Source organism: Saccopteryx leptura, chromosome 2, assembly GCF_036850995.1.
Source record: "Saccopteryx leptura isolate mSacLep1 chromosome 2, mSacLep1_pri_phased_curated, whole genome shotgun sequence".
NCBI lineage: Eukaryota > Metazoa > Chordata > Mammalia > Chiroptera > Emballonuridae > Saccopteryx > Saccopteryx leptura.
The window spans coordinates 382,658,560-382,667,863 of record NC_089504.1 but is presented as its reverse complement, the minus strand read 5'-3'; the positions used below and the strand labels follow the sequence as shown (position 1 = coordinate 382,667,863).

Genomic DNA, 9,304 nt, shown 5'->3' with positions numbered 1-9,304 from the left:
GATTCCCACAAGAGCTCACAAAAGGAACGCATGTGCTGACACCTTGAATTTAGCCCATTAGGACCTTGCAGACTTCTGACCTCCAGAACTGTTAATAAATTTGTGTGGCCTGACCAGGTGGTGGCGCAGTGGATAGAGCATTGGACTGGGATGCCAAGGACTCAGGTTCGAGACCCCGAGGTCACCAGCTTGAGCTCGGGCTCATCTGGTTGAGCAAAATAAAAAATGCTCACCAGCTTAGACCCAAGGTCGCTGGCTCAAGCAAGGGGTTACTCGGCCTGCTGAAGGCCTGCAGTCAAGGCACATATGAGAAAGCAATCAATGAACAACTAGGGTGTCACAACAAAAAACTGATGATTGATGCTTCTCATCTCTCTCCGTTCCTGTCTGTCTGTCCCTATCTATCCCTCTCTCTGACTCTTTCTCTCTGTCCCTGTAAAGAAAAAATTAAAATAAATAAATAAATAAATAAATAAATAAATAAATTTGTGTAACTGTGTTGTTATAGCAGCAATTGGAAACGGACATAGTCCCTAAAAGTATATGATGGCCTGGGGCGTCCTTGCATGATGGATGGCAGGCCCTGGGCAGTCAGGTGTGCATTCCTGCTCAACCACTTAACGGCTGTTGACTGCACAAGTTGTTTAATTTCTGAGTGCTGTGAGATAGGAATTGCTTTCCCCCATCTACCCACCCATTCAAGGCTAGAGAAAGTGAAGTAAGTCGCCAGTGAGCAGCCAGAGCCCAGGATGAGGACCGCTCTTCACCTAAAATGAAAGGGCCGCCAGGGAGCAGCATATGTTCAACCCCTCCCGCCCGGGGTGCGACCGCGCCTGCGCGACGCTCGCAGCGGCAGGGGACGGGAAGTGGGCAGGGCCGGCTGGAGCGGCTAGCTGGGCGCCGAGCGGCAGAGTAGCAGGTGAGGCCCGCGGGGATCTTGTGGGGTGAGGAAACACCGGGCGCGAGACTGCCCGACTGACGGCGCTGGGGTGAGGCTCAGGTGGGGGCCCTAGTTGTGCAAGGGTGTAACGGGGCGCTGAGGATCCAGAGGGGGGCAGAAAGAGGGGCTCTGGAGGCAGGGAGGCCGAAATGGAGAGACTCAAAAGGGTTAGGGAGCCGAGTGGGAGTGCTGAAGAGCGGGAGGAGTTGCTGGGGAGCCTGAGGCGGGGAATTGGGGGGACCAAGGGTGCAGAACTAGGGGGCCCGTTGGCCTGGTGGGGGTGTGGCCGAGCTAAGGCCGGGTAGGGACTGAAGGCCGAAGTAGAATGAGGTGCTGACTGGTGAAGCGCCCCCATTTGCTCGGGGTCCGGCACCTCTCCACCTCCACGCCCCAGGAACATCTGGGCCGTACCCACTGCCAGGACCCCTACCCCACCAGCCCCTGCACCCTCGCAGGACTGCATTTCTGCTCAAGTACCCCCACCCCATGGCCTGCTGCCACCCTTGGCCCACTCCCAAGTGTATTTAAGGTGGGTCCAGTTAAAGCCAGTGCTTGGGCTGCAGCAGCTTTAACGGGACTTGTGTGAGATAGAACCTCAAACAGGGTTCCACCACTGCAGTTGAGGAACCTTGGGCACGCTCCTTAACCTCTCTGTGCAATAGGAAGAAATGGCACCTGATTATAGGGATTTTAATGCGGGGCCTGATATAGTGGGGCCTAATGGATGGTGATGGACTCCTCTCCCCCAGCCTTCCACCCAGGCAGACATATGTCCTGTGTGATACATATCTTCACGGTATTCCCTGGAGTAAGGCTGGAGCTGAGCTCCCATCTTGGGACATAGACTGTGAGAGCCACCACTCAGGTCATCTCTAGCTCACTTTTGGCCTTTATGCTCATATCCAGCCAATTGTCAGATTTCACTCTTTTCTTCCTGCAACAGAAGTGGAACTGATAAGGCAGGGGTCGGGAACCTATGGCTCGCGAGCCAGATGTGGTTCTTTTGATGGCTGCATCTGGCTCACAGACAAATCTTTAATAAAAAAAAAAAAATGTTAAAAATATAAAACATTCTCATGTATTATAATCCATTCATTTCCTACTACTCCTGTTCATGGTTGCGGGTGGCTGGAGCCAATCACAGCTGTCCTCCGGGACAACACCAAATTTTTATTGGATAATGCATAATGTACACCGGTCGTTGTGAGGTCAGGAAGTAAACTTCCCTCCTTTTAATCAAGTAGTCAGCTAGCTAATTGCAGAAACCCTTTTGACGAAGAAGATGGCTAAAAGAAAAAAGATGAGGAGTATCGTACTTTTCAGCAGGAATGGACAGAGGAATTTGCCTTTGTGGAGAGAGCAGGTTCTGCAGTGTGTCTAATATGCAATGATAAAATTGCATCGATGAAACGGTCAAATATAAAGCAGCGCTTCGACACAGGCCATACTACATTTGCATCGAAATATCCAGCAGGGACAGCAGGAAGAAAGCATGTCAAGAGCTACTGTGCAGAGTACAAGCTAGTCAGCAGCTACTCCGTGTTTGGACCCAACAAGGTGACTGGAATTCGGCTAGTTTTGCTGGTGCTTTAGCAATTGTGAGAAATGGAAAACCATTCACAGATGGGGAATATGCCAAAACATTCATGTTTGATGTTGCCAGTGAACTTTTTGACAACTTTTTGGATAAAGACAAGATAATCAAACGAATAAAAGACATGCCTCTGTCGGCAAGAACTGTTCACCATCATACCATCATGATGGCAAATCAAATTGAGGCAACACAAGTGAAGGACATAAATGCAGCACCCTTTTTTTCTCTCACTTTGGATAAGTCAACAGACGTAAGCCATTTATCCCAGTTCAGCACGATTGCAAGGTATGCTGTCAGTGACACACTAAGTGAGGAAAGTCTTGCTGTTTTGCCTATGAAAGAGACAACAAGAGGGGAGGATTTATTCAAGTCTTTCACTGAGTTCAATAAGAAAAAAGTCTAGTGATGGATAAACTTATTTCGGTGTGTACTGATGGTGCTCCTTGCATGGTGGGGAAAAATAGAGGATTTGTAGCGCTTCTTCGTGAAAATGAAAAGAGACCCATCCTAAGTTTTCACTGCATCCTACATCAGGAGGCGCTTTGCGCTCAGATGTGTGGCGAGCAGCTTGGTAAAGTGATGTCACTGGTCATTTGGGTGGTGGTCAACTTTATTGTTGCCTGAGCTTTAAATGATCACCAGTTTAAAACACTGCTGGATGAAGTTGGGAATAATTATCCTGGTCTGCTTCTGCACAGCAATGTGCGTTGGTTGTCAAGAGGGAAGGTGCTCAGCCATTTCGCAGCTTGTCTGAGCAAAATCTGGACTTTTCTTGAAATGAAAAATGTCGAGCATCCTGAGTTAGCTAACACTGAGTGGCTCCTGAAGTTCTACTATCTTGTGGGCATGACTGAACATCTGAACCAGCTCAATGTGAAAATGCAAGGCGTTGGAAATACACAGTCTTATCCCTTCAACAAGCAGTGTTTGCATTTGAAAACAAGCTGGAACTTTTCATCGCAGACATTGAAACAGGTCATATACTACACTTTGAAAAACTGGGAGAGTTTAAAGATGCATGCACAGCAAGTGACCCTGCTCAACATCTTGATCTCCAGCAGTAACAGGCTTCACTTCTAATCCCCTGCAGTCATTCAAAACGCGCTTTGGAGAATTTTGTGAGCGCATTCGTCTTTTTAAGTTCATCACCCATCCACACGAGTGTGCAGTGGACAGTGCTGACCTGAGTTACATCCCCGGTGTCCCCATCAGAGATTTTGAGCTACAAGCTGTTGACCTGAAGGCCTCAGACATGTGGATGAAGAAGTTCAAGTCACTGAATGAAGATTTGGAAAGACTTGCACGACAGCAAGCAGAGTTGGCGAGCAAACACAAGTGGGGAGAAATGAAAAAACTTCAACCCGCGGACCAGCTGATTGTCAAAACTTGGAACGCGCTTCCTGTCACATACCACACACTGCAGCGTGTGAGTATTGCTGTACTGACAATGTTTGGCTCTACATATGCATGCGAGCAGTCTTTCTCACATCTAAAGAACATTAATACCAACCTACGATCACGTTTAACGGATGGAAATCTCAACGCCTGCATGAACTTAACCTCACCATGTATCATATCAACCAGACTACAAAGCCGTCAGCAAAACCATGCAGCACCAGAAGTCGCATTAATGGTAAGAAGTACTTTATTCATCATTGGTTAGCAACAGCATAACAACATTATTAAAAAGTATTCAGAGACTTATTGTACTTTAAAAGTGTTGGTCATACATAAAATGCACACATTTACTTGTATTTAGTGTTAAATGTATTGTATGGCTCTCACGGAATTACATTTTAAAATATGTGGTGTTCATGGCTCTCTCAGCCAAAAAGGTTCCCGACCCCTGTGATAAGGTATCTGAAGATCCTGTTTGAGTCTGGCTTTGCTTTAGTGACTGTAGGTGGGTTGCTCATTGTCCCTGAGCCTGTTTCTTTTTTTTTTTTAATTATTTTTTATTGCCCTGACCGGATAGTTCAGTTGGCTAGAGCGTCATGCTGAAGCACAGAGGTTGTCAGTTCAATTCCTGGTCAGGGCACATACAGGAACAGATCAATGTTCCTGTTCTCTCTCTCTCTCTCTCTCTCTCTCTCTTTCTCTCTCTCTAAAATCAATAAAATAAACATTAAAAAATTAAAAAAATAAAAATAAAATAAAATTATTTTTTTTTATTATTTTTTTTGAGCCTGTTTCTTCATCTGCAGTGTTATCTAACAGTGTACTTTCTGCATAGTTGTAAGAAGTAAACAAAAAGAATACCACTTTAAAAGTTGTAAACCTCCACACCCGTTCATTTGCAAAATTCCTTTGAGACACTGCTGGAGGCCAACTCTGTCTTTAAAACCTTTCTCTTCTAGCCATCATGTTCAACAGAGTGTTTTAGCTTCCTCTTTGCAGTTTCCAGACCTCAGGGTGCACATCTCAACCCACACCACCCACTGCTGGTAGAAGGAAGCCACTTTTTTCCTCTGCCATCACACTTGCTGGCTTTAATGCACAAAGGCCGTGTTAACACCTGAGAGGACAGGTGGGCTCCCTGACCTCAGGGAGCTTAGAATCTAATGAGAAAGTCAAGCCTATAAAAAGTGGTGATTAGGCCCTGGCCGGTTGGCTCAGTGGTAGAGCGTCGGCCTGGCGTGCAGAAGTCCTGGGTTCGATTCCCCGCCAGGGCACACAGGAGAAGCGCCCATCTGCTTCTCCACCCCTCCCCTTCTCCTTCCTCTCTGTCTCTCTCTTCCCCTCCCGCAGCCAAGGCTCCATTGGAGCAAAGATGGCCGGGGCGCTGGGGATGGCTCCTTGGCCACTGCCCCAGGCGCTAGAGTGGCTCTGGTCGCGGCAGAGTGACGCCCTGGAGGGGCAGAGCATCGCCCCCTGGTGGGCGTGCCGGGTGGATCCCGGTCGGGCGCATGCGGGAGTCTGTCTGACTGTCTCTCCCCGTTTCCAGCTTCAGAAAAATACAAAAAAAAAAAAAAAAAAAAAAAGGTGGTGATTATACAATAATGTGACTGTTATTAATACCACAAACTGTACTCTAAAAAGACTGGATAGAATGCCCTGGCTGGGTAGCTCAGTTGGTTAGAGCATTGTCCCAAGACATCAAGATTACAGGTTCAATCCCTAGTCAGGGCACATACAAGAATCTCTCTTCCTCCTTCTCTCCCTCCCTATAATCAAGAAATAAATTAAAAAAATTTTTTATTTATTTATTTATTTTTATTTTTTTATAGATACAGAGAGAGAGAGTCAGAGTGAGGGATAGACAGGGACAGACAGGAACGGAGAAATGAGAAGCATCAATCATTAGTTTTTCGTTGTGCATTGCGACATCTTAGTTGTTCATTGATTGCTTTCTTATACGTGCCTTGACCATGGGCCTTCAGCAGACTGAGTAACCCCTTGCTTGAGCCAGAGACCTTGGGTCCAAGCCAATGAGCTTTTTGCTCAAACCAGATGAGCCTGCGCTCAAGCTGGCGACCTCCGGGTCTCAAACCTGGGTCCTCAGCATCCTAGTCCGACGCTCTATCCACTGCGCCACCGCCTGGTCAGGCTAAAAAAATTTTTTTAATGGATATAATGATAAATTGTATGTTATATATATATTTTACCATAAATATACAGTTGGTTAGTGTCATCCTAATACACCAAGGTTGAGGGTTTGATCTCCAGACAGGGGACATAGAATGAATGAGCAACCAATGAATGTATAAATGAGGGAAACAACAAATCAGTGTTTCTCTGTCTCTCCTTTCCTCTCTCTAAAATCAATCAGTCAATAAATAAATAAAAAGATTCTTTATTTGTATAAAAAGCTTCAACAATGAATGCAATATTTTTGTAACAGTCATACAGTTTTCTAAGGATTGCTATTTTTTCTTCACTGGCTTCTGAAGTCACGCAGGACTCAACAAGTATTTTGTCCAGACCTAGAAAAATACAGTTGTACAAATAAACATTAGTTGACCTTATGAGTCAAAACTAGTAAACTAGAGGAAAATAAATATTTTAAGTAGGGAGAAAAAATGGACTTTTTAGAAGTCAGGTGCCAGCAAAAATGCTCTAGAGCCACAGAATACAGAGCTGGACTCTTTAAAGTGTTAGAATTTCAGCAGAGCTTGGATTAGGAGGTCTCAGGGTGAAGTGGATGCCACTCACCAGCAAGGCACAGGAGAATGGTGTTGAGGGGCTGTGCCAGGGTAGGGCGCACAGAAATGAAAAGCAGGGCCAATGGGAGAGGCTGAATCAGGGTTGGTGACGGATGCAGAGTGGGCGGGGTTTTCAGCACAGTTAAAAGCCAGTCCTGAACTCCACCAAGGGACACTGGGCAAGTTACTTGGCCCTTATGCTGCAGCCCCCACCTGTAGAGTAGGGATAATGACAGGTTATGGGGAGGTAAAGAGAGGTGGTCCGGGAAGAGTACCTCTGGGCCCCTACCAGATGTTAGCTGGCAGCACTGTCATTCTAGCCACTCTGGTCGCCTGCTGATGAACAGTGCAGAGTGGCGTCATTCCAGAAGCCAGGTTTAGTGGAAGTGGTCTAGGCAGGTGGCCTTGGGGCCCAGTGTCTCTCCCAAAACTCACCCCAGGTCTTTGGTGACTCATACACAAGTATCTTCTGAGTCCCTCCCATCATCCCCAGTTGGGGCATCTTTACACCAGAATTAGCACCACCTCATCCTGCACTGCTTGGTCCTGTTGCTTGCCTGGTGGCTGCTGCATCGTTCCTGAGACTTGGTCTCCTCACTTGGTTCTGTGAGAGCTCAGGGGCCTGGCATTGGCCCCTACCCCTTCTGGCACCCTTTGGGTTAGGATGCCTCCCTCCCACTGTCTTCATGCCTTTATCTCTAGGCCCCAGTATCCTAAGGGCAGGGATTGTTTTGCTCATATCCATATGACTCCATCACAGGGTCAGGAGTTTGTTGAAAAACGGAAGGGCAGGGAAGGAAATTACTTGTTTGTCCTAAACCAGCTGGACCCCAGAGAACGGAAGCCATGTCCTGGTTCCTCTCCTTGTACCTCACATTCTCTAGGTGATGGCAGAAACAAGCTTGGTTGTTGCTCAACAGGCAGGGTGGCTCTGGGCCACCCTCCTGTCTAGCAAAGGAGGATGGCTGGAGCAGGCCCTGAGAGTAAGCATCCCAGGCTGCAGGCCAAGCCTGCACATGAGCACTGTCACATCGTGCTACCTTGCTCCCCAAATTTCCCTCAGAAGACATGTCCCACTCCGGCTGCTGTCCAGATCCATGCCAGACCCTCGATTTCGGGCAGTGGACACAGGGCACACGACCTCAGCCTCCTGTGTGGTGAGCAGGGTCATGGCAGAGACCAGGTTTGCAGTGCAGAGAGCAGGGACCCCTAACCCCCAGGGAAACTGGCCTACTTAGGGGGAGGGGGGCCCTGTCACAGAAAAGAGTATCCTAAGGCTGGGAAGCTAGGAGGCTCCTATGTTACAAAATGTTGAGTGATGCCACCACCAGCAAGTGTGGTTGTAGGTGAAAGGCCTTGAACTCTGTGCTTTATACTGTGCTCCAGGGTTCTCAGACTGGGGCCCTCCTGTGCATTCTGGGGAGGTCAGTGAGCTGGCTGTCATTTCATTTGCATCCCAAGATGTCAATGCCTGTGTTGTATTTGTTTTTGGGCTCAGCATTTCTCAACCCCACCCAGGGCACTGAAGTGTTGCTTGGGGCAGCTCTGCATTACTCACATTTCTGTCCTCTAAGCAACAGGAGACCAGAATGATTTGAATGCAGAGGAGGGGAAAGCAGAGGAGGCCTGCCCAAGGGTGTCCAAGCCTGCTGGGAAATTCTTGCTGTCATCTTGTGCTCGTTGGCTTGATTCTTGTAACTGCCAGCACAGGTGCAGCAGGCCAGTCTCCTCTGCAGCTGACCCTCACCATCCCAGGTGCTCCCAGCCTTCCCAGATCTCCCCATTTTGCAGTCTCACCCTGGTGGTTGTAATGCAGTGGTCTCCTTTCTTTGGTTTACATGCTTGACCTTTTTACCTGTTTGCCTTTGTAAACTGGGGCTACATTTGTATTCAATTCTCCTGGTGAGTAAATTAAAGGATAACAGTGAACTTAAGTCCATCCTATATCTTGTCATAAGTGGCCCCATTTCTATATTTCTCTGTCTACTTTAAAATTTTTCAAATTTATTCATTTTAGAAAAGGAGAGCTAAAGAAACATGGATTTGTTGTTCCACTTATTTATGCATACACTGGTTGATTCCCTTTTTGTTTTTTCTAAGATTTTATTTATTGATTTTACTGAGAGGTGAGAGAGATAGAAGGGCTGGGGGTGGAGAAGGAGTGGGAAGATTGACTTGCAGTTGCTTCTCATATGTGCCTTGACTGGGCAAGCCTGGGCTCGAAACCGGCAATCTCAGCATTCTAGGTCGATGCTCCATCCATTGAGCCACCAAAAGTCTTTTTTATTTTATTTTATTTTTTTCTTCATCACAGAGACAGAAAGAGAGTCAGAGAGAGGGATAGATAGGGACAGACAGACAGGAACGGAGAGAGATGAGAAGCATCAATCATCAGTTTTTCGTTGCGACACCTTAGTTGTTCATTGATTGCTTTCTCATATGTGCCTTGACCACGGGCCTTCAGCAGACCAAGTAACCCCTTGCTCGAGCCAGCGACCTTGGGTCCAAGCTGGTGAGATTTTTTATTGCTCAAACCAGATGAGCCCGTGCACAAGCCGGTGACCTCGGGGTCTCGAACCTGGGTCTTCCACATCCCAGTCCGACGCTCTATCCACTGCGCCACCGCCT

General features: G+C 47.4%; 1 protein-coding gene across 3 annotated transcripts in view; it reads left to right on the top strand.

The window, feature by feature from the left end:
- The first annotated feature begins 857 nt into the window (after window positions 1-857).
- PPM1F (protein phosphatase, Mg2+/Mn2+ dependent 1F) overlaps window positions 858-9,304 on the top strand; it is a 39,155-nt gene continuing 30,708 nt past the window's right edge. The window contains exon 1 of one of the 3 annotated variants that reach the window (XM_066365457.1): window positions 858-919. The gene's annotated coding sequence lies outside the window, so the exon portion shown is untranslated. The other 2 variants (XM_066365458.1, XM_066365459.1) reach the window with 2 other exon arrangements.